General features: G+C 45.5%; 1 protein-coding gene across 1 annotated transcript in view; it reads right to left on the bottom strand.

Annotated features, from left to right (window-relative positions):
* Positions 1-26,641, bottom strand: part of LOC147706530 (alpha-2-macroglobulin-like protein 1) — a 316,256-nt gene that overhangs the window by 160,974 nt on the left and 128,641 nt on the right. The window lies entirely within an intron of this gene.

Here is a 26,641-nt window from a genome sequence, read left to right as displayed (position 1 = left end):
TTTACAGAGCTCGCATCCATAGAAAGCCCACAGCCCCCATGATATGCACGAAGAAATATAGGCCCACACTAGCATTTAGTGATGAGCAGCCTTTGCTCGAGCGACCTTTAAGTCAGATAATACATCCCCCGAACTCAAGATATCAAGATATCAGAAGTACAGGTCGTCCTGACATCCAAGACCTCTCTACTAGCACGAAAGTCAGCCCCCTCCTGTCTCCCCCAGTTATACGTCCATTACACGTCATGATCAGGTTACGCACACAAGTAGGGTAAAGGTTCCAGTTGCCCCTATAGATTTCCTTCCATGTGTCCACCCACTTATGACACACCTGTGACTCATCAAGGGAACGCCCACATGTACGCCTTTTTACACGCCTATGTGTTCTTATCTCTCTCTCTTTCGCTTGCTCCACCTTCTCCATGCAAGTCAATGTATGTTTGAACTATAAATGATGTACTCTGTGATTAAACGTTGGATGACGACCCTTCCTGAACCTTAGTGGTGATGGAACCCGATTCTCCATTTACTGCAGTCAATGTAATAAAGCCCTTCTGAATCGGACACCACGGACTCTGCCTCTCATTATATGCATGCCCCTTGTTAACGTATAGAAATTATGTCAGGGTAATTAATTTATTTACCACATTAATCTGGCGCCCGAATAGGGACCGTCCCCTTCCCCACGCGCCGGCGATGTAGGTCGAGCCCCCTGCCCCTTCTACAGCCGTGACGGACTTCAAGTGTACACGACCGCGGGATTTCCTGCCTACTCCCTCAGCCCACGGAGGAGAAGGAGACTGCGACCAGGCATCCACACGAGGCGGTGAGGATTGCGGACCATCCCAACCAGAGCCCAAGACGAGAGAGCAAGGTCCGAGGTATCCCGAGGCCCACCTGTTCCAAGGCGCATGCGCAGCAGCACTAGCAGTAGACGCAGCCGTAGCAGTCGCGAAGTATCGAGTGTCCGAGGCCTTCGAGTTCAAGTTCTGCTTCCCGGTGAGTACCATTATTGGGAACGCATAAAGACGGGTTCATTGATTTGAGTCCGGTAAAGACGTATCTGGGTACACAGGTACGGTAAAGACGTGTCCCCTTGTTTGGGCACGGTAAAGACGTGTCTCTTTATGAGGCCGGTATGATTGTGCTGTTTTGCAGTGCATAAGGTAAACAGTTTTTTCAAGACCATGTTCTTTTCCATGTACTAGTTAGGATGTATCGGTTCTTCATGTTCTAGTGTTGTTGTATGAATGATTGTTCTCAGTCTATTTCTGTGCATATCGTGTTGTCGTTAAAGTTCCAACATGCCATTGTTTTCGAAACTACGTCAGATAGGGACAAGAAAAGGGATACTCGAAGAGTCAGTTCCCGTCCCGCCTAGAGACACCCCTGGCCATTTTATGTATCAAAAACATGGGCTCGATGCCATACTGTTTTTAGACTTATGGGTAGAGTACACTAAGGATCTGGATGAAAAGTATAGATGGCCTGCTTCAGGAACATGGGATGCTGAATGCATTATGAGAATAGAGGAAGCACTATGGAAAAAGAAATCAAGACAGTCCCAGAAAGACGCTATTGAGTTATGGCGTAAAGAAGCGCATAGGAGATCTGAGAAAGAAATGCATAAAGCAGATAGAGCCAGACAAGCTGGGGAAAAAGCCAGAGAAAAAGAACTAAAGGAAGAGGGGGAACGGGTCAAGACAGAACAAGTAGACCGAGAAAGAAATGCCCTCATCACGGGCATGTATCCTGTCCTCTCAGAAGGACCTAGTAATTTACCGCCACCTCTGATACCGACTAAAGTGCGTAAGCATAGACAGACAGAAGCTGAAGCTTTTATTTCTTCCTATCTAGCGGAGTCTGCTCCGGATTATGTAAATGTAGTAACTCCACCTCCTCTTCCCGTCAATAATCCCAACAATCCCTTTTTCCTCCCTCCGCCCGCATCACAGACTCAGCCTACACAATCGCTACCTCCACCGACTGTAACGACAGTGAGAGATGATTCAGGACAAGGGGCAGTGGGAGGGGGGTTACCAGCGACACCCCAAACACCGCCACCAACACGGACATTGCAAGAGTTAGGACAACGAACGCCACCGGTATCACCCTATGGGACTGCTACTGTACCCATATCACTTTGTATATATTATTATTATTATTATGTTTCTTATATAGCGCCTGAATCGACCCCCGAAGGGGTATCTCCGCGCTTGCCTTGGGAACCCGTCCTGGCTTTTCCCTGTGAGATAGCCCCTACAGGGTATCCCCAAGGTGAAAGCAGGCATCCCGCCGCGGGGGGCCGTTGTGGAGATTAAGCAAGCTTAATGCCCAGAGTTGCAGAGTGTGAACCCATGATTAGGTCAGGCACCGAAGCGAGAATTATCGAGTCCATGGACATTTGAGCTCAAGACCCTGCCGCGTCGGGAATTGAACCCTGGTCCCGGGTCTGACCTCTGCTTCAGGGTCTGCCTGCTCTAACCAGTGAGCCACACTTCTCCACTCTGCCTGCTCTAACCAGTGAGCCACACTTCTCCACCAGTACCAGGTGCAGGTACCCTGCTCATATCCTCACTACGACTAAGACGCGCTGTAGAATATCTATTTCCGTTACCAGACATGAAGGATCATTTAGACAGAATATACCATTTTATTCGTACGGGGGAAGGACCCGAGAGTATAGAAAATGCCATGAAACAAAGAAAGGTAGAGGTTAAAAATATGATTTTACGTTTCTTGATTAATTGTCTGATCAGGGAACAAGACCAGCCAGGAAAAGGAGTAACTAGAGGTATGATGGAATGGAGTGACAACATATCTGCCGGTAAACACGATACAGTGGGAAAGACAGAACGCATGTATAAGAAAATATGTAAAGAGATTGTAAAGGTACACAAGACAGAGTCTGAAGAGAAAGAGGATTCAGCCTCAGAGGAGGATGACACAGAGAACACCGATAGAATAGCTTATGTAGGTAGAGCACGACCATTCGACAGGCCCATATGTCTTGATTACCACAAAAAGGGACCCCCTATAAAAGAAAGATTTTCCCTCGAAAATCTGTTCCAAGCTACTGAGAACGCACTGAAAAAATGAGTAGAGTGTGACAGACCCCACACCACACATGAACAAGAATTAGCCCGGTCAGCCGTTCAATGGGTGTCTAATTCCAGTATATATAATGGTGACGTAGTGGCTCAGACCTTTTTGAGCCTTTCTCCGAATGAACAGCGTTTAGCTGGTATTTACATGGTTCAACACCTGATCACGTTGTATGAAAGTCAATATTCTGATCCCGGTCCCTTGTACAAGTTATTGGACGATATACTACTAGACAGATGGGTAGGTCTAGGTACCGACTTAATTAATGTCATTCTGGACCAACGACATAAGTACGTGACTTTTCTGACCACATGCATGATCCCTGTCCCACACCACGACAGTAGGGGTTTCCACGTAGACAGACAGCACCCCCTACGAGAAGTTCATCCCGTTAAAAACAGTGACGGTGCACTCCAACGTGTATATGTTTATACACCCTTGACGAAGATGGAAATACTGGAAATGAAAAGAATACTTCCCTGTCATGATAAAGATCCGGGGGAGTTCCACCGTGAATTAAAAGACATTCTCCACATAGGGGATTACACGTACGCCGACATTATTAAGTTACTGAAAGTACTGTTACCAGCCGGTATTTATGAAAAGCTTAAAGAAAAGGATTGGGAATTAGGAGAGAAAAAGATAGATTGGGCATTATTGGAAACAGAGGATAAAGGACGGCTCCCTGGCACAGGTCTTGGGGATCAAGCTAAAGCATTACCTGAACTCTTGATACAGGTCCTGCCGAGATTATTGACTACTAAAAAAGAAGATTGGGATGCTATTTCAGCCTGTAAACAGAAACCAGATGAAGACACTAGTGATTTTTATTCCAGATTTGAGAAATGTTTCTCTATTAATAGTGGCCTTAAGCCAAGTAGTGAATCATATCCACATCTTTTTGTGAGCAAGTTAGTAGAGAATTCTACACCCCAGATCAAGAATAGAGTACTGAAGGTTGAGAGTACTTGGCAAGCAAATAGTCCTTCCCAAATGTTACAAATGTTACAGTACCACCAGAACAGGATTAGAGAGGAACAGGATCAGGAAAAGAAAAGACTGAAAGATACGAAAATGAAAGTGCTAGTCGCACAATCGGTACCAGCTAATGGAAATAGAAAAGGCACTCAAGGTACTCCACCTGTTAAAGGGAACTGTAATTATTGCAAACAGCCAGGTCACTATGTGAATGAATGTGCTGTCCTGAAACACAATATAGCTACAGGCAAGACAAAAGAAAGACCGCATCCTCCTAGACAGAATAGCACCCCACACACCACGCAACAGTCAGTAGCACTACCACAACCAATCTCTGCCACACAACAGGTCACGCAGCAAATGTACCAGTATGCACAGTCAGATTATCCAGATTTTCAGCAGCACTCATGAAACAGCCTAGAGAGGGAGGTTTGCTTGCCTCTTATTGAGGTTCCTGTAGATCAAGAAGGTCCCTATGTACATTGTCGTGTATTGGGAAAAGACAGAAAATTTTTGATTGACACAGGGGCAAGCAGAACTACCATCAGTCATGACGAGGTTCCAGGGGCACCCCTCTCAGGCTCACAGAATGTTTCCCTGGGTTTTTCAGGAAAGCCTATTGTTAACGAAGTGTCAAAGCCAGTTTCCCTAGGTGTTGGTCCATTGTCCCGTACTACAGACTTGTTATTGACAAAGTCATGTCCAGAAAACTTACTTGGTATAAAGACATTGAAAGAACTAGGAGCTGTCATTTGTTGTTCTCCGGAAGGAGTGAGATTGTTTTTACGAGATTTTAAAGGACATTATGTGATGAGAGATTTTGACCACAGACTCCAGAATGTACCACAGCATTTATGGGCACAAGGTCCGACTGATGTAGGTTGCATGCACATTACACCATATCGTGTCACTCTCAAACCGGGAGTAGTACTGCCACGAATCCGACAATACAAGTTGCCACCTGATGCTGTAGTAGCATTACTGAAAATAGTTGACGAACTCATTGCACAAGTAGTGGTAGTAGAAACAGACTCGAATGTATGTAATTCGCCTGTCATCCCTATCCTAAAACGAACAGACCCTAATGCACCACCAGTCTACAGACTAGTGATTGACCTTCGAGAACTGAACAAATGAATAATACCGCAATACCCAGTGGTCCCAGACATTTCTTCATTACTGACTGCAATTGATTCCGAAGCGACGTTCTTCACTGTAATTGATCTAAAGAACGCTTTCTTCAGTGTCCCGATACATCCAGAGAGCCAATACCTCTTTGGATTCTGTTTAAATGGACGAAGCTTTAAATTTACGAGGGCTCCTCAAGGTTTTACAGAAAGTCCTAGTATTTACAGCCAAGCATTGAAAAGACAACTAGACAGTATTCACATGCCTGACAACACCGCACTGCTCCAATATGTTGACGATATCTTAATAACAGCTCGTACAGAACCAGTCTGCGAACATGCATCACTGACAGTCCTACACTTTCTGGCAGACAAGGGACACAAAGTGTCCCCTTCGAAGTTACAATTCTGTGCCCAGCAAGTGGTTTACCTTGGACACTTGCTGTCCAAGAGGGGTAGACAGCTGACACAAGACCGTATTCAGTTAATCGCAAATCTTTCCCAGCCCAGGACACAAAAGGAGGTACGGGCCTTCATAGGCCTCACTTCTTACTGTAGACAATGGATTCCCCAGTATGCATATCTAGCTCCGATGGCGTCGGAGTGAGAGGACGTACCGGCTGCTTGCTCCGTGAGCCCTGATCTGAAGTCTCTCCTAGCAATCCTAGCAATGCTGGAATAAGCTCTGCTAGTTGCTGCTTTGCTCAACTTACTGCTTTTCCCCGCAGTTGCCGTCGAGGCCGATGGGCTAAGGGAAAATGAAAGACTCTGTTTCTGGTACTGCAGGTACTGGCACTGAGGGCACGGAGGGCAATATGCGATTTGTGGCAGCATAATATGGAAGTGATGGGGATGACAGCGCACTGAGACTGTTAGACTGTGGGTGAAAAAAAAGAAAGAGAACACCCTTTCCTTCGTCTTTCAACCGCTATCTTACAGGGGGCCTGCAGAGGCGCTGCACGGCGAGGAAAGTGCAGCATCGGAAATGACAAGGATTAACCGGAGAATGTCGACCTTCAACCAGTGATTCTGCCTTGAGCTCTCAAGCGTGGACTTGGCTTGGGCTTGGGCTTGGGTCCGGACGTGCCTGCGATATCGGGACTGAAAGGAGCTGAAAACATTTCAGGACACTTCAAAAGCTTCAAAAGCCTGTGTGAGTACAGCTGTATGTAGCACTTTGCCGGCAGAACGAGGCTTACTCCCCGCTGTCTCCTGCTCTATATTTTCACTTGCTTTCACCCAGCTTTACACCTGCTTTTCACGTGTACTTTTTTTTGTCTGTGGTGTGGCTGAAGGGCGGCTGAAGGGTCACGGCAAGTCGGAAGGGCACGGCATGCAGCGTGGGGGCTGTGTGAAGGAATCAGGCGCTTATTGAATCGTTAAATTACTGGCTAAGCATCTGTAGCTCCGTGGCTCCATGGCTCCCTGCGCTGCATACGCATTGAGGAGCTGATCATCTACTCGTGTGTTCCAGGCAGATTCTCCACGTCATCTGCAGAGTCTGAGTCACTGTGCTTTAAGGGCTTTAAGGATTAAAGGGCCCCTGACTTTTTTTTTGTGCTTAATTTGTCATTCAATTTCGAAAAACTCAGTGGCTTTGGCAGGCATCCAGGCGCTTTCAGTGGCATTTCAGTGGCATTTTCGTGGCATCTCAACTCTCATCCAAGACCTCAGCAGCTGCTTCTTTAATTGTTAATTGTTAATTGATCTGAGTTTCATTGCTAATTAGCCGAGGCCTAAAAAAGCTGAAAAAGCAAAAAGCTGGGAAAAACCGGGGAGGTTAAAAAACTGAGATCACACAGGTCACACAGACTGGGCTGATTGACAGATAAAGAGCAAGAACAAAGAACAAATGTAAAGCAAAACCAACACAAAGCAGAATAACAAAATAGAACCAAGGCCTGTTCAGAGAGGGAAAATAGCTAAAGTATAGGTAAAGGCCAGTTGCACTGCATGGTTTTTTTTCAAAATACTACCAATGCTAATCTGCTGCCACGTATTGTGCTGTGTTTGTGATGTATATGTGCCAATGTGCCTCTACCATTGTGCTGCTCCTGAGCTATTCTGAAGGTCTACAGTGCTGCTCTACTAATTGATTAATTGACTATCTATTGACTATCTAACTTGGTACGGCTCAGGGCATAGTAGACTTGGCAAAGAGGCAAGAAAGATAACCCTAAAAATAACTTAAAAAACAGTCAAGGCTGGTAGACTAACCAAACCCCCAGCAACGAAGAATAAAGAAGCTAAGCAGCTAACTCCAGACTCCAGACCACAGATACTGGTGGGGTGGCTTCTTAAAGGCTTGTTGAGCTAGAGTGCAGGCTCACTTTGATAAACTGGGGGGGACAGTGGGGGCTCAAAGAACGGACACTCGGGTGCCTGTGAAGTTTAAAAGAAAGACGGGTCAGCCAAACGCTTATGCCAAACTCCAACCAGGCAGATGCACACCGTATTACCTCCACCGCATGCCAAGTGACAGTAATACCATAAAAGTGAGGTCTGCGCGAGAACCACAATTATTTCTAAAACATAAGGGAAGGGCATTAGTCGTTTCAGTGGCCTCTGAGGTAGTGGCAGCAAAGGGGTCAAAACTCTCTAAATTCCCCACTATAACTATTATAGCTACTATAACTCTTGCCCTAAGAACACACAAACGAACTCAGGCACAGCTAAGCGGGCAAGCTGCGGGCCAAAGCCTGATTCGGGCACAGAAGATATACAACATGGCAGATCTTGCTCGGGTAGAGAGACAGGCATCGGAGCAAATATCCGAAAAAATATCTGAACAGTTAATCGAATCAAACACTCAACAAGGTAATCCAGCAGAGCCAGAAGAGCCAGAAGTGCCAGAAGAACCCAGAAAAGCCACTTTAGAGACACATAACACCAACAATGTCCAAAAACCAAAAGATGGGCAACGACGACCTGAAACTAGAGGGTCCAAGGCTAAAGAGAACCCCGATGAGAAAAGCAACGCTAGTAGTAGCAATGTGGAGAAAAATAAAAATAAGGACAAAAACAAAAATAAAGCGACGGAAAAAAACACAGACAAGGCCTCTGATAAAAAAACGGAAAAAAACATTGATAAAGATAACGACAAAGACAAGAACAAAAATGATGGTAATGATAAAGTAAAGGAAAAGGACAGAGTAATCCTATTAAAAGAACAAAGCGACGACAATGAGAATCTGGAGTTGATAGCCAAAAAGGCAAGGAGGTTGCAAAATATAAAAAATCTGAAAGCAGCAGCCAAAAACACAGGTCAGCAGGTAGGCTCCCAGCCCAGGATCTCTAATATTTTTACGCCATTATTCAAGGAAGGGCCGAACAAACTGACAGTAAACTCAAACGCAAATACGAGTAAAAACACTATCTCATGTGCAAATACAAGTGATGCGACTGAATCTTTGCCTATACTTTCAACTGAACCCCTGAAAGTTGAACACTCTTCCGCAAGGCCCCTGGTACAAACATCTAGCGATGGTGGTGAACTATACCCTGAGCCAAAAGTATCCGCCATAGATGCGGACTCTGACTCGGACATCTATGAGACAGGAGTATCTATTTCTAGTGCGACAACTGATTCAAGCGAGGCAGGAGAGGAAGATAATCCAACTGAAAGAAGCTCAAGCCTCAAACTGGTAGAAGCAATGCTGGAGGTCTCTGATACCATAGGCGAAGGGAAATCAGGGGCAGGGGGTCAAAATCCCACTCCCAAAAAGAAGCTGGAAAAAAAAAGAACTAGACATAGAAGACACCGTAAACTATCATATGATGAAACAACTGACCCTGGGAGTAATACAGAACATGCTAAAGAAAGACCTAACCATACCCAGAATGACTCACTATTTAAAAAGCCCATAGAATCTGAATCAGACATGTGTTCTAATCGGGCTCCATTGGAAATGGCGTCAGCACAAAATGGAAAGTACAGTGACAGACATGAAAATACAAGTGAACCATCTCTGAGCGAAGTACTTAATTCCATCAAACTTTTCCATAAGGATGTCAAAATGGACAGCAACAGGAATCATGCGGCTATACAAAAACTCCAAGATGCTGTACAAAAAGTAGACCAAACTTGCTCCGAAATATCTAACCGAATGGCCTCTGTCGAAACCCGTACTGAAAATCTCGAGCTCGATGTCACAAAACTCCAAACTCAGGAAAAAGAACATGAAGGTGTTATTAAAGACCTGATGCAAAAGGTTGAAGACCTTGAGAACAGAGGCAGGAGAAACAATCTGCGCTTTCTCGGAATTCCCGAGGGAACAGAGGGAAATGATCCAAGGGGCTTCATGGCTGACCTTCTGAAAACATCGTTTCCCGAACTCCAAACTTGGAACCTGAATAAAGAGATCCAACGCGCACATCGCTTTCCCTTGGTACTCCCCAAACGTAACCATCAAACCCCACAGTACCCGAGGGCCATGTTGGTCAACTTCGGAAATTTCATCTTAAGGGAAAAAATTTATGATATTGCCAGACCGTCAAATAAAACAGAATTCAAGGGATTTACTTTCTTTGTGCGCCCCGACTTCGCTCACGCGACAGTAGAACGCAGATGGCGAATGAGACAACTATTCGCCCCATTTGAACAAACTGGAGCAACAGTATACCTACAAAACCCAGCGCGTCTGAAAATCATTTATAAAGGAACAATTAAAACTTTCACAAGTGAGATCCAGGCTGAGGCCTATCTAAAAGAAATTACTGAGAAAAACAAGCAGAACACCGGAAAATAACAAAAGGCATTCAGTAATGGTCTTAACCATCACAGCATTACAATTTATTGAACATATACGCCAGCGGATTACACACCGGAAGTTCATTGGAGGGGAAAATAAATAAATAAATAAACGAAAATAAACAAAAACATAGGACCAAGATAAAGAAGGAGAGCATCTCAATTCTGTAAAAATTTTGGGTTAGGATGACAACAAAGTGAAGTAACTTATATGTATTCTATGTACCCAAAATGTATATATTCGGGATCAGGCCACGGTGCATGCGTGCTGGGACGTTCAGTCCCTGCCGACGGCCACACCTGGGCGCCCTATGACCCAGGACGTCTCGCAGGGAGAGGGGGGGGAGGTTAGGGGGAGGGGAGGGGAGGCGGGGGGAGAAAAGTGGGGGAGGGGGGAAACAGTTAAAAGAAACTTAAAAAACAGAACCAGAGTCAATTCAAGTCTTACTTTTTATTTTCAATCAATATTACTCTTACGGTATAGGGCAATCAAAATCAAGTCAGATCAAACACACTATCAATATGAACTGAGGGCACTGGCTGATTATGGCTCGCTAAACATAGGACCATGGGGAAATTAACTATACGAACTTGGAATGTTTCAGGACTCTTAGATAGTGATAAACGCCAACGGCTGGGAGAGATAATCTACCGAAACCCAGCAGATATCATCTGCCTTCAAGAAACACACCTGCCCTGGCTGAAAAGACATCTTCTTAAAATCAGAGGATACAATTTATTAGCATGTACCACACAAACCTCCAATATTAGGGGGGTAGCAGTGCTTGCTAAAACTTTTCTGGGACAGGCCACTCATAAAATAGTAGACACTCATGGCAGATGGGTAATTATCAAACTAGGCATTGGTATCACTATCTGCTCTATCTATGGATCTAATCAGGATGATCCGACTATATTTGAGACACTTGAGCTCGAGCTAGCACCTATACAGGGCCCACTTATATTATGTGGCGATCTAAACATATCACTAGGCCCTCGATTCAGTAGCCATACACATCCTCACTATATTGGCCGTAAGCCACGAGTCTTCAAAGCTCTTAGCAGACTTTTTGATAGCTTTGGGTTAACCGATGTATGGGACCTAAAAAACTACCCGGACCCTGGCTACACTTATTATTCCTTCCCCCATAGCAAATATGTCAGGATTGACTATCTATTTGCTACTAGTGATTTGGCTGACAATGCCACAATTTTAAAGGAATCTAAAATTATCTCGGACCATAATGCTCTAATTCTTTCTATTGAACTTGGATCCATTAAAAGGGAACGTAGAATTTGGACATTTGATAGGAAGCTGCTCGCCAACAAAGATTATATTACTCACATTACTAGCTGGGCCCAAGAGTTTTTTGATATAAACAGATATAGCGCCTCTAGGGTTGTTGTATGGGATAGTTTTAAAGCGGCTCTAAGAGGCGAAACTACGAGCTATCAAGCTAGAATACGGAAGCAAAACAATATGGGATATCATCAACAATTGGCTGATTTGACCAGAGCAGAGGAAGAGCACATGGCACAAATAGCTCAAGGCGAAAACGGGAAACTAGCTATGCACCGTCTGCTAGTGTTAAAAACTGAGCTTAACTCTGGTCTGACTCAGAAAGCTGCTGAGACATATAAAACACACCGGAAAGAAGTGTACGAGAACGGGGAGAAAGTTGGCAAACATCTCGCACTACATACACGCCAGCAAATGTCCCATAATGCCATCACAAAGATACAATCACAAGGGCAGACGTTCACACAAACACCAGAAATAATCGGGGCATTTCAACAATACTATCAGACCCTCTACCAGGATGATAACAAAACCAGCAGGGCAGACGCAGACTTATTTTTGAAAGATCTTCTTGATCAACCGGGGGTAAACAAGACTTTAGATGATAATACCAGAGAAGAGATTGAGAAAGAAATTACCCTTATAGAAGTCCAGCTTGCTTTGTCCTCGCTGGCTTCTGGGAAGGCGGCAGGCCCCGATAAAATACCTCTGGAACTATATAAAATTCTCAGTCATACCCTGGGCCCACTAATATATGATCTATTTTTAGGGATCCAATGGAGTGGTATCCCACCCACCTCATGGAGAGAAACAAATATAATTATCTTTCCAAAAAAGGGCAAACCTCATGATCAATTATCATCATATCGTCCAATTTCCCTAATCAATTCGGATTCCAAATTATACGCTAAAATAATGGCCATCCGGCTCGGACGGGTCGTCGAACATCTGGTCTCCTCGTGGCAGCACGGGTTTATTCCCGGCAAAGGTACGACCGACCATACTCGAAGAGCAATCTCCCTGTTTGATGTAATGTCTGCAACAGGAGGCCAGATGTCGATGATCCTTCTGGATGCCGAGAAAGCCTTTGACCGGGTGTCCTGGAACTTTTTATGGGCAGCCCTGACGCAGTATAATTTCGGCCCCAAATTCATCAAGTCTATAATGGCTATGTATTCTAAACCAATAGCAAAATTACAAATAATGGGCTCTGAATCAAGTATAATTAGAGTATCCAGAGGCACACGTCAAGGCTGTCCATGTTCTCCGATAATATTTGCCCTGTATATAAACCCTTTGATTTTGAAACTTTTAGAGAACCCACTAATCACACCTATAGTTGTTAACAAATTTGAAACCAAAGTATTGGCCTATGCAGATGATATTGCGGTACTGACGCCTATTCCTTCCGTGGCAATATCAGAATTGGAGGCAGTAACGCAAGTCTATGGACGCTACTCTGGATATTCTCTGAATAAAGAAAAAACAATCATCCTATGTACCGATAACATTATTTGTAATGATCACAGGAAAACTGACACTGCTACATACCTTGGTGTTAGCATAAGCCCCGATGTTACACGAATCTCTCAACTCAATTATGAGCCATTACTAAACACTGTAAAGAAAGATCTAGATCGGGTTAATAGTCTACAGTTGTCAATAATTGGTAGAGGAAACTTTTTAAAAATGAATATCTTGCCAAGGGTGCTTTATCTATTCCGGGCTATTCCATTGATACCAGAAGAAAAGGTCCTCAAAATTCTAGACTCTATTATGTCCAAATTTATGTGGCAACAGGGCAAAACCAGAAGATCCTTGAAGCTTTTGTCACTACCACAGAACAAAGGTGGACTAGCTGTTCCAAACATTCTGCTATATCTCTGGGCTTCATTTCTCCATCAGATGGCTCCTCTACTTTATGAGAATCCTAGCTCCGATACTATGGAGGATGTACCTATCCCATCTATATACGAGCTATCCCTAGGGGAAAAAGCTAAAGGTCTTTTTCTAAGACAAGTAGAGAGAAGCTACTACAAGAAAAATAAATTCAAAGTTATCACGAATGCCTGGACAATCTGGTTAAGGATTACGAAATATATGCACATCCCAAAGCTTAACAGGTATTCTCCCCTATGGCATTCTAATCTTCTTCCCGAACTAGGGAGCGATGCTATCGCAAAGAAATGGCACTCTGTAGGAATTACCTCAGTTGGTGACCTTTTTGGTGCGAATGAGGCTTATACTTTTACTGATTTACAACAAAAATGTAATCTTACAAATGGGCACTATTTTAAATATTTGCAGATTCATACTATGCTCAAACATAAGAACCCTAATATTAACTCGGAGAAAATTGAAATTATCGATACTATCGCTAAAAGAACAGCAAGAATAGGTACAATCTATGGTCAGCTACTGGATAAGATACAAGATGATCTAGAACATACAGAAATTGCGTGGGCAGACAGACTTGATAATCCGAATGTAGATATTGATATGAGTCTCTGCCTATCATCACGACTACTTATGTCAGCCAGTTTAATTGCCCAGACCTATAAGACTATCTATAATCTATACTATACTCCGGCCAAATTATATGCCTGGGGTAAAAGAGAGAACGATCACTGCCCCAGATGTCTTAAAGGCCCTGCAACGCTTATTCATATGTTCTGCGAATGCGACCAACTAACACTTATTAAAAAAATGATCTGTGAATTCTGGGAGGAAGTGTTTGGCCATAAAATACTCGACTCCCCTACTCTATATCTGCTAGGTACTGATAATACACTAAACCTGAGCAGGGAAGAAGAGGACATGCTTTTTATAAGCTCGGCAGTCCTCAGGGTAATACTAGCAGCACGGTGGAAAGACTCAGATCCACCGAGTTTTCAAATGTGGTTAGCACGCCTTCTCGGGGTCTTCAATCAGGAAAGTGCTATCTATGCCACTAGAGGGCCAAGATCCGCTATGCGTGGTATGGCGATCTGGCAACCCATCACTAATTGGAAAAGGAGGCTTAGCACAGTATGATTGTATGATAATGATTTACCCTAATATCTGCCTTTTTTATTATTATTATTTTTTTTTTTTTTATTGTTTTCTTCATTATTATTTCACTTTCTCTCTCAATATGAGAAAGAAAACAAATCAAACATGAAAGCCATTGTTTATTGTATAATATTATTGTATTTTGAATACTTTTTCTTTTGTATGTACCTGTTTTATCTGGTTCTGAAAAATAAAATGTAAAAATAAAAAAGAAAAGACAACTAGACAGTATTCACATGCCTGACAACACCGCACTGCTCCAATATGTTGACGATATCTTAATAACAGCTCGTACAGAACCAGTCTGCGAACATGCATCACTGACAGTCCTACACTTTCTGGCAGACAAGGGACACAAAGTGTCCCCTTCGAAGTTACAATTCTGTGCCCAGCAAGTGGTTTACCTTGGACACTTGCTGTCCAAGAGGGGTAGACAGCTGACACAAGACCGTATTCAGTTAATCGCAAATCTTTCCCAGCCCAGGACACAAAAGGAGGTACGGGCCTTCATAGGCCTCACTTCTTACTGTAGACAATGGATTCCCCAGTATGCATATCTAGCTAAGCCACTCATACAGTTGACAACACAGGAGGCAGCCTCTTCGACTGTCCTCCCTTGGACACAAGAACATACACTTGCATTTGAAGAACTGAAAAGAGCCCTATGTCAAGCACCAGTTTTAGCAACTCCTTGTTACAGCAAGCCTTTTACGCTTTTTGTCACTGAACGAGACGGTACAGCATTATCTGTCCTTACACAAGATCAAGCAGGAAAACACAAGCCTTGTGCTTATTTTTCTAGTACATTAGATCCAGTGGCCCAGGCTCTGCCTGCATGCCTGAAATCAGTTGCAGCAACAGCACTAGCTATCAGACAAAGCGACTCAATTGTGTTAGGCCATCCCCTGACAGTACAGGTTCCACATGCAGTTGAAGTTCTCTTGAACCGAACACAGACACAACACTTGACTATAGCAAGACTGACAGGATATGAACTGACATTATTCCAGCCACACATAGAGATCAGACGATGCAATATACTGAACCCTGCTACACTCTTACCCTCAAGTACAGTAGAGACTGCACCACATGACTGTGTGGAAGTAATTGATACAGTGACGAAACCAAGACAAGACCTGACAGACATTGCATTGCCCGATCCCGACCTGACACTTTACGTTGATGGTTCATGCATGAGAACAAGCACAGGAGAGTTAGTGGCCGCATATGCAGTGACCACTGATACGGAAGTTATAGAGACACACAGAATAGACACAATGTCAGCCCAAGCAGCAGAGCTCATCGCTCTGACACAAGCCTGCATACAAGCCAAGAATTTGAAAGTAAACGTTTATACAGATTCACAGTACGCTTTCGGGGTCGTTCATGACTTCGGCGTGTTGTGGCAGGAAAGAGGTTTCCTGACCTCTCACGGGGCCAAAATACAGCATGGTCCCCTCATTCAAGCTCTGTTAGAAGCAATACACTTGCCTTCAGCCATAGCCATCATGAAATGTAAAGCACATACGAAAGTTACAGACACCATTTCCCAGGGTAACGACCTGGCAGATCGAACAGCTAAACTGACAGTCCAGACTCCAACGGACACGACAAAGACAGAAGTACCCTCACTGACGAATAGCATGACAGTCAGGGATCCCTCACAAGATGTACTTGATATACAGACACATGCTACTCCAGACGAGATAAAGAAATGGACTGAACAAGGAGGGATCCAGACTGACCAGGGTTGGATGACAAAAGGCAAAGCTACATGGTTCCTACCAGACTCCATGGTTCAAGTCATCATAAACACAGCACATAGTCCAGCACATTTAGGAGAAAAAGCTATGCTAGACAGTTTACAGAACATTTGGTTTAACAAACATCTGCGTGCAGCAGCAAAACAGAAAGTACGCACCTGTATGATCTGTTGCCAGTTTAATCCAGGTAAAGGCATTCCGGTGGAACAAGGTGGATTCCATCCCCCTGACCACCCTTTTGAAGTCCTCCAGATGGATTATATCCAGATGGACAGATGTCGAGGATACAAGTACGTTCTAGTAGTCGTATGTGCACTATCTAGATGGACAGAAGCATATCCAGTCCCAGATTACACTGCCGTAACAACCGCCAGGCAGTTGGTTCGAGAGTATTTCCCACGCTATGGGCTGCCCCGTGTCGTGTACTCAGACAACGGTCAGCCATTCTCCTCTGAGTTAATGAAACAAGTATCTCTTCTGTTAGGGTACCAGTGGAAGTTCCATTGTGTGCGACATCCCGAGGCAGCTGGACTCGTAGAGAGACACAATCAGACACTCAAAACCAAGTTAGCGAAAGTCTGTGCAGAAAAAGGTGTGGATTGGATGGTAGCCTTGCCGGTTGCCCTCTTTTACATGCGTATGGTAGCTCATACCAGAACAGGTCTGTCCCCCTACGAAGTAATTTTCGGCAGACCACCAAATATGTGGGGTACGCCGATGCCCAGAAAAATTACCGATGTTGATAGTAATATGCTGACAGATTACCTGGCTTCCTTGATGTCTGCACTCCAATCTTGTCGTTCACAGGTTGCAGCCGCCTTCCCCGACAACACCCAAGTGAAAGAGCACGCCGTCGTTCCTGGTGATACAGTGCTTGTGCGGAATTTCGACCGATCAAGTCCTCTCGAGCCCCGCTGGAAGACGCCAAAGCTGGTACTTCTAACAACAAGGACCGCAGTGAAGGTCGAGGGAAGGAAGGGCTGGATCCATGCCCAGCATATAAAGAAACTCCATGGGAAAACAGAGACTGTAATCAAACCCAAGGACTGCCTCGAAACCAGTGACTCAAAGCCCCCTTTGCTAGAAAAAACTCCGCAACAGGAGTATAAATTAAAGTTACGATCTAGTAAGTCAGACAGTTTAATTGTTTAAGTCCCTCTCGGGTGAATCGGTTAGACAGGTTCCTGACATGAATAAGATCCTAGATCAGAACAGTACGAGACAGAGAGATAAGAGAGAGAAATACTGCAAGTCCCTACGCAGTAGATGTATAGTAACTCTGATTATTATGTTCCTTTTGAGTATAACTGTTATATGTATCAGCCTGATACTACATGTTTTCTTTCCTCCTATTGCTTCACGTATATATCCCCCATTCAATGACACTGCAGAGCACACATTCAGTGATCTGCCACCCCATGAATTGTCATATCGACTAGCACTGCGCAACAATACCTTCATTCGAATGTTGCACCATTCTCATCAGGCCAGCAATGTAACGAATTGCTGGGTATGTGGCCGTCTCCCACCCTACCAGAAAACGAAGGGAGTTCTGCCTCTTTTTCCTTTCCCGTTCTCGCACAATGGCTCGTGCGGAGCATGGTTTGCTTTAATGACATCACTAGACAGAAAGTCCATAGTTAACAAGAATGAATGGATATATGGAAACTTGAATAAAGTAATGAATGAAGCATGTTTTCCAGACACAGATGGTTTCCCCCAGAGAAAAGGAACAGACCTAGAAAATGAAGTGTACGAACAAGGAAATGCTTCCCTTAATTTCATGATTTTAAATGTCCAGTCCGAGAAAAGTACAGGTCCACCGTTCATAACAGTTTTACCAGTCAAAGGTAAATTATGCGTCAGAAAGCAAGGATCAGTACATTTAGGACACAGTGATTGTAATACTGTAATCGAATTCAATGATAAAGGAAAGTCTACTTTCAAAGCTTCCCGCCATTCATATTTCATTTGTGGTCAGACAGCCTATATACGTCTGCCTTTGGACTGGGGTGGGACATGTTATATAGCGTTCCTTTTGCCACCAGTCTTTCTAGCCCCATCCCATTGTCATCGAGATTCACGACTAGTACACGTCAGAAATAGGAGGGAGACTGATTCCCCAATTGTCGACCAGACTGAGACAGCTTGGGAACAATATGCAGATTTCAATAAAGGATTCTTTTTCTTCATAGGTCCCATTCAGAACAGTAAATTAATACGCAGGTTAACAAGAACCCTTGAAGCAGTAATAAACAAGACTACATCTGCTCTGGCTAACTTAACAGAAGAACAGTCTGCTATGAGACTTGTTGTTCTTCAGAACCGCCTTGTTCTTGACGTCATCCTGGCAGATAGGGGCGGAGCTTGTAGAGTGATCGGCTCCAGTTGTTGCGTGTTTATTCCTAATAACGCGCCATCCGTGTATGCAGCAATAACAAGACTCCACAAGATAGCTCACGAGATACATCAGAACCCAGGCACATGGACTTGGTCCGGTTGGTTCTGGAATGTAATATCAGCATGGTGATGGAAAGTACTGTCATTCCTAGGAATAGCACTGCTTGTTATATTCAGTTCCTGCCTCTGTTTACAATGTGGCCCGGCGATTTGCGGCTTGTGTGCCACTGCCTGTATTCCCCATCCACGTATCCAGAAGAGAAAAGAAGAGCAAATGATGCAGTATGACCATATACAAGGTCTTATGCAAATAGATGTGACTTGAAGGGAACGTAGGGGACAAGGAGGGAATGAGGTAAATGAAATTTTATATGGCCAGTATGTCCCCTATCGTGTACCCCGACGTTCAATGTATGCGCATGACATCCATGCATTTTCCCTCTATGGCCGAAATGATGACGCATTTGCATTTGCGTCCAACGTTAACATGTCAGTTACCAGGCCCTCCACGAAAGAAACGATAATTCTGCTTTTAAGCCTATGTTGCCAATGTCTTTACATGGTGCACGTTCAAATATCGAGATGCACCCGTTTTGTGGCTCCGTAGGGCCAGGACCCGAATTCAGGCTCCAAGCCTCCTGAAACACTCTGAAAGCTGCAGTTTAGTTATGTATCCCTGACCTCTTGTCTACTTCCTGCTCAGCCGAGAGGTGCCCAGCCTGGCCTGCCAAGACAGTATTATGCCTACAGTTATCTGCTCTGCTCCACAGAAACACATTCCTGCCTAATGAAAAGGGTAAACATATTCCGCCTGCAGAAGATAGGGCCTAGCCTTTCTGTCTCCGTTCAAGTGATTTACAGAGCTCGCATCCATAGAAAGCCCACAGCCCCCATGATATGCACGAAGAAATATAGGCCCACACTAGCATTTAGTGATGAGCAGCCTTTGCTCGAGCGACCTTTAAGTCAGATAATACATCCCCCGAACTCAAGATATCAAGATATCAGAAGTACAGGTCGTCCTGACATCCAAGACCTCTCTACTAGCACGAAAGTCAGCCCCCTCCTGTCTCCCCCAGTTATACGTCCATTACACGTCATGATCAGGTTACGCACACAAGTAGGGTAAAGGTTCCAGTTGCCCCTATAGATTTCCTTCCATGTGTCCACCCACTTATGACACACCTGTGACTCATCAAGGGAACGCCCACATGTACGCCTTTTTACACGCCTATGTGTTCTTATCTCTCTCTCTTTCGCTTGCTCCACCTTCTCCATGCAAGTCAATGTATGTTTGAACTATAAATGATGTACTCTGTGATTAAACGTTGGATGACGACCCTTCCTGAACCTTAGTGGTGATGGAACCCGATTCTCCATTTACTGCAGTCAATGTAATAAAGCCCTTCTGAATCGGACACCACGGACTCTGCCTCTCATTATATGCATGCCCCTTGTTAACGTATAGGAATTATGTCAGGGTAATTAATTTATTTACCACATCTATCACCCCTGGAGTATCGAAATTATAGTTGTCCAACTGACGGGTCGTCAGTGGGCATCAGGTCAAAAGGTGCATTGCAGGTGTCAACTTCCCTCCTTGTAAGAGTGGGACGATTGTATTGTAGAAGTGATGTCCCCTTTTGTGGCTAAGTCTCTGGTGGTTTTGGGACAGCCTAGTGTGGATTTTTCCAGTCTCTAAGTGAATCAGTATACATTTGTGGTATGTATCCAACTCCTCCTGCAGCTGCAAAGTGTGCTTTGGGGGCCAAAGAAGTTTGAGACTGGGTTTGGCACTGCCGTAAGTCTGGCTGTCAATGGGGGCAGAGAGGCCTTCATTCAAAACGTCCCCAGACTAGTGGAGTATCTTCAGCCTTGACAAGAAGCTGGCTTTATCCCTAGAGGAGGGGTCATTGTCAGCTCTGAGACTTCAGCCAGTGACAACCACAGCCCGAAGGTGGTGGTAGCCCTCTGGCTTTTTGTAGGCAACAGCCTAGACACCTGACCCGCTTGGAAGCAGTGCTGTGCCTCAAATCAGGGGCCATAGAGCTGGACTGAAATGTATGTCAGTGCCGACCATACTCACAGGACAAGTTTTCGTCTGTGGCTGTGAGGCACCAGAGTCAGTGGAGAAGACTGGGTGATGACTAGAGGGGCTGAGCCTACGAAGGGCCGTGTTACTCTGCTTCAACACTGCCTTCCCCAAAGCTGTCGGGCATGTCATTGGACGCCTGCCTCTGCATCCTTTGGGGTGCACACCTCCGCTTGAGTCAGCACTGAAGAGTCTTCTGTCACTGGAAGGTGAGGCAAGCATTACATATGTAAATGTAAATGTACATATGGCGTTGTCGTGGTCGAGGGAGTGGCAGAGATTACACAGTTCCTGGTCGGTCCACAGAAATTTCAAGTGGCACTGCGGACAGTACTGGAAAGGGGTCCTTTCATTATTGTGCATGCATTCTTGAAGACAAAGTCTTCCGGATGAGATGAACGGAGTCTTGGGAAGGGGACCACACCATGGCCTTGGCGGTGAGGCGTCCTTGGAAGGCCATTGGCTCTGGAACAACGTATTGAAAGCTAAGTGGAGCCAAAGATCCACTGTTGAGATGAGTTTCTTTAACACTAGAATATAGAACAACTGTTGGTCAAATGAAAGAGCTGCAAGTTGCCAAAAACTGAGATCTGTCAGTACACGTCCGAACCCGATGGTGTAAAAAAAATTAACAAGAAGTTGATACCCATGTTCATTGCAGGCAACAGGAGGAGCCACTGTACCTCGTTACTAGAAAGATTTTTTCAAAGAAAACAACTTGCAAATGTCTGTGCCCAACACTAGATGGCAAGAGTATACAGAGCATGTGTATTTACAGCGACACATGCTACAAACAAGTTTTTTTTGAGACAGTCTCATCCCTTTCCTCTCAATCAGGCAGAGGTATAGTCTCTTGCCAGAGACCCTTTAATTGGGCATGGGTCAGTACGGACTGTTATGACTGACTCTCTGCACGTAACTCTGTCAGTGACAGTATGAAGCGACCATACTCTTCCACATATTGTCCCCACACTAAATGATGGCTCAGACACTCAGAGTGAGAACAGTGTTAGTGAGTGTAAAGTGATGTAGAGATGGCTCACTGCAACCAATGAGGATCCTGACACACTTTTAGTAAATGTGTAAAGTGATATACAAGGGACCCCCTGCCTTTATGAAGGCTCCAACACTGTTAGTGAGTGTGAAGTGATGTACAGATGGCTTTCTGCACTTAGAGAGGGCTGTAGCACTCTGGTTGTGCCTGTGAAGTGATACACACTGCACCCGGCACTCAATGAGGGGTGACAGTGTGAGGTGCTATTTAGGGTATTTCAAAACTTAGTAACAGCTCCACCTCTGTAGGTGAGTGTGAATGGATGTACAGATGGCTCCCTCCACTCAGCAAGAGCAGTAAAATTCACTCTTGAGTGAATGTAGAGACATACAGACTGTCCCGTGCACTAATTTGGGGGTGAATATGCGAGGAGATGCAGAGACTGCTCCCTGCATTCAATAGGAGTTGACTTTGCGAGGAGATTACAGACTGCTCTCAGCATTCAATGAAAGTTCACTGTGCGAGGAGATTACAGACCCTGCATTCAGTGAGACTGGACTGTGTGAAATGCACATACATCTCCCTGCATTCACTGAGAGTTGAGTGTCTGAGGAGATGCAGAGATTGCTCCCTGCATTCAGTGAGAGTTGACTAAGTGAGGAAATGCAGAGATTGATCCCTATATTCAATGAGAGTTGACTGTGTGAGAGATGTACACCTTGCTCCCTGCATACAGTGAGAGTTGAGTGTCTGAGGAGATGCAGAGCCGGCTCCCTGCATTCAATAGGAGTTGACTTTGCGAGGAGATTACAGACTACTCCGAGCATTCAATGAAAGTTCACTGTGCGAGGAGATTACAGACACTGCATTCAGTGAGACTGGACTGTGTGAGATGCACATCCATCTCCCTGCATTCACTGAGAGTTGAGTGTCCAAGGAGATGCAGATATTGCTCCCTGCATTCAGTGAGAGATGAGTGTCTGAGGAGATGTACCCTGTATTCTGTCTGAGAGTTGAGAGTCCAAAGAGATGCAGAGATTGCTTGCTGCCTGCATTCAGTGAGAGTTGAGTAAGTGAAGAGATGCAGAGAGTGATCCCTATATTCAATGAGAGGAGATGTACCACTTGCACCCTGCATTCAGTGAGAGTTGAGTGTCCGAGGAGATGCAGAGATTGCTCCTTGCATTCAGTGAGAGTTGAGTGTCCAAGGAGATGCAGAGATTAATCCCTGCATTCAGTGAGAGTTGACTAAGCGAGGAAATTCTGAGATTGCTTCCTATATTCAATGAGAGTTGACTGCGTGAGGAGATGTACAGCTTGCTCCCTGCATTCAGTGAGAGTTGACTGTGTGTGATGCACAGACTGCTCCCTGTATTCAGTGAGAGTTAACTAAGCAAGGGGATATAGAGATTGATCCCTGCTTTCAGCAAAGGTTGACTGTAATGAAATGGGCAGCATGCTCCCTGCATGTAGTGAGAGGAAACTAAGGGAGGAGATAGAGATTGTTCCCTGCATTCAGTGAGAGTTGTGTGTGAAGAGATGTACACCCTTATATCAATGAGGGCTCTAATGCTCCATCAGAAGGTAAAGGGTGATAACATTTACAGACTGCCCCCTGCATTAAATTAGGACTTTTATTGTTCCTCTGAGGATGAGAATGTGAGGTGAAGCACAACGCACTCCCTCAACTCACTGAGGCTTTTGTTGTCTGTGAGGGCCCTCGAAAGTTGAAAACGAGATATGATGAACAGACTGCTCTCTACACTTAATGTGGACTTTAACACTCCCTTTGGGGGTAGCAGTTGGAAGTGTTCAGCCTTCTCCAATGCTTAATTTGTGCCGGTATTTGCAGGTGCTGGGCACTCACACTTACTTATGATAGCTTGGTGGTGCTATCTGTCTATTTTTGTACAGACTACATCAGTTTAACAAATAAATACATATTTAAAAACTATTCCATAGCGTTCAGGCCACTCTTACCGCTTTGGGTGGCCTGAAATTGTCCAAACTGTCACATTAATAGGAGTGTGATGTTTAGTAGGAAGCTTTAGGACGGCCGTTATAGTTGGTAGTGTAAGCTGCACGGCCCCCTGAGCAATGCCTTGGGCCCTGGCACTTATTGATTTACAAAGTAAGCACTGGTCTGCCCTCTGCATTCAGTGAGGACATTTACACTCTTTCTGTGGGTGAGAATGTGAACACTCACTGCGCGCTCTCGCACTCTCTTTAGATACGATTGTGATATGATGCACTGGCTGCTCTCTGCACTCGGGGGAGGCCCTAAGGCCTCCCCTGGGTGATAACATTATGTACAGACTGCTCCCAGGCTCAGTGAGGGCTGTAAGATTCCATTTGTGGGTGGCAGTGTTTGTTAGTGTACAAGCTGTTTCCTGGGCTCAGTGAGGGCTGTAAGACTCCATTTTATGGGTGGCAGGGTTTGTTAGTTTACAAGCTGCTCCCAGGCTCAGTGACGGCTGTAAGACTCCATTTGTGGGTGGCAGTGTTTGTTAGTCTACAAGTTGCTCCCAGGGCTCAGTGAGGGCTGTAAGACTCCATTTGTGGGTGGCAGTGTTTGTTAGTGTACAAACTGCTCCCAAGGCTCAGTGAGGGCTGTAAGACTCCATTTGTGGGTGGCAGTGTTTGTTAGTGTACATGCTCCTCCCAGGCTCAGTGACGGCTGTAAGACTCCATTTGTGGGTGGCAGTGTTTGTTAGTGTACATGCTGCTCCCAGGCTCAGTAAGGGATGTGAGACTCCATTTGTGGGTGGCAGTGTTTGTAGACCCCATTTGTGGGTGGCAGTGTTTGTTAGTGTACACACTTCTCCTAAGGCTCGGTAAGTGCTGCAAGACTCCATTTGTGGGTGGCAGTGTGTTACTGTTTAAGCTGCTCCCAGGGCTCAGTGAGGGCTCTAAGGCCCAATTTGTGGGTGGCAGTGTTTGTTAGTCTACAAGCTGCTCCTACGACTCAGTGAGGGCTGTAAGTCTCCATTTGTGGGTGGCAGTGTTTGTTAGTATACAAGCTGCTCCCAGGCTCAGTGACGGCTGTAAGACTCCATTTGTGGGTGGCAGGGTTTGTTAGTCTACAAGCTGCTCCCAGGGCTCAGTGAGGGCTGTAAGACTCCATTTGTGGGTGGCGGGGTTTGTTAGTTTACAAGCTGCTCCTAGGGCTCAGTGAGGGCTGTAAGACTCCATTTGTGGGTGGCAGTGTTTGTTAGTTTACAAGCTGCTCCCAGGGCTCAGTGAGGGCTATGAGACTCCATTTGTGGGTGGCAGGGTTGTTTGTTAGTTTACAAGCTGCTCCCAGGGCTCAGTGAGGGCTGTAAGACTCCATTTGTGGGTGGCAGTGTTTGTTAGTTTACAAGCTGCTCCCAGGGCTCAGTGAGGGCTATGAGACTCCATTTGTGGGTGGCAGTGTTTGTTAGTTTACAAGCTGCTCCCAGGGCTCAGTGAGGGCTGTAAGACTCCATTTGTGGGTGGCAGTGTTTGTTAGTTTACAAGCTGCTCCCAGGGCTCAGTGAGGGCTGTAAGACTCCATTTGTGGGTGGCGGGGTTTGTTAGTTTACAAGCTGCTCCCAGGGCTCAGTGAGGGCTGTAAGACTCCATTTGTGGGTGGCGGGGTTTGGTAGTTTACCAGCTGCTCCCAGGGCTCAGTGAGGGCTGTAAGACTCCATTTTATGGGTGGCGGGGTTTGTTAGTTTACAAGCTGCTCCCAGGGCTCAGTGAGGGCTGTAAGACTCCATTTGTGGGTGGCAGTGTTTGTTAGTTTACAAGCTGCTCCTAGGGCTCAGTGAGGGCTATGAGACTCCATTTGTGGGTGGCAGTGTTTGTTAGTTTACAAGCTGCTCCCAGGGCTCAGTGAGGGCTATGAGACTCCATTTGTGGGTGGCAGTGTTTGTTAGTTTACAAGCTGCTCCCAGGGCTCAGTGAGGGCTGTAAGACTCCATTTGTGGGTGGCAGGGTTTGTTAGTGTACAAACTGCTCCCAGGGCTCAGTGAGGGCTGTAAGACTCCATTTGTGGGTGGCGGGGTTTGTTAGTTTACAAGCTGCTCCTAGGGCTCAGTGAGGGCTGTAAGACTCCATTTGTGGGTGGCAGTGTTTGTTAGTTTACAAGCTGCTCCCAGGGCTCAGTGAGGGCTGTAAGACTCCATTTGTGGGTGGCGGGGTTTGTTAGTTTACAAGCTGCTCCCAGGGCTCAGTGAGGGCTGTAAGACTCCATTTTATGGGTGGCGGGGTTTGTTAGTTTACAAGCTGCTCCCAGGGCTCAGTGAGGGCTGTAAGACTCCATTTGTGGGTGGCGGGGTTTGTTAGTTTACAAGCTGCTCCCAGGGCTCAGTGAGGGCTGTAAGACTCCATTTGTGGGTGGCAGGGTTTGTTAGTTTACAAGCTGCTCCTAGGGCTCAGTGAGGGCTGTAAGACTCCATTTGTGGGTGGCAGTGTTTGTTAGTGTACAAGCTGCTCCCAGGGCTCAGTGAAGGCTCTAAGACTCGGTTTGTGGGTGGCAGTGTTTGTTAGTATACAAGCTGCTCCTAGGGCTCAGTGAGGGCTGTAAGACTCCATTTGTGGGTGGCAGGGTTTGTTAGTGTACAAGCTGCTCCCAGGGCTCAGTGAGGGCTGTAAGACTCCATTTGTGGGTGGCAGTGTTTGTTAGTCTACAAGCTGCTCCTAGGGCTCAGTGAGGGCTGTAAGACTCCATTTGTGGGTGGCGGGGTTTGTTAGTTTACAAGCTGCTCCTAGGGCTCAGTGAGGGCTGTAAGACTCCATTTTATGGGTGGCGGGGTTTGTTAGTTTACAAGCTGCTCCTAGGGCTCAGTGAGGGCTGTAAGACTCCATTTGTGGGTGGCGGGGTTTGTTAGTTTACAAGCTGCTCCTAGGGCTCAGTGAGGGCTATGAGACTCCATTTGTGGGTGGCAGTGTTTGTTAGTCTACAAGCTGCTCCTAGGGCTCAGTGAGGGCTGTAAGACTCCATTTGTGGGTGGCGGGGTTTGTTAGTTTACAAGCTGCTCCTAGGGCTCAGTGAGGGCTATGAGACTCCATTTGTGGGTGGCAGGGTTTGTTAGAGTACAAGCTGCTCCCAGGGCTCA

Source organism: Lissotriton vulgaris, chromosome 7 (assembly GCF_964263255.1).
Source record: "Lissotriton vulgaris chromosome 7, aLisVul1.2, whole genome shotgun sequence".
Lineage (NCBI taxonomy): Eukaryota > Metazoa > Chordata > Amphibia > Caudata > Salamandridae > Lissotriton > Lissotriton vulgaris.
Note: the sequence above shows the minus strand (reverse complement) of the source record. Positions and strands in the feature narration are given on the sequence as shown.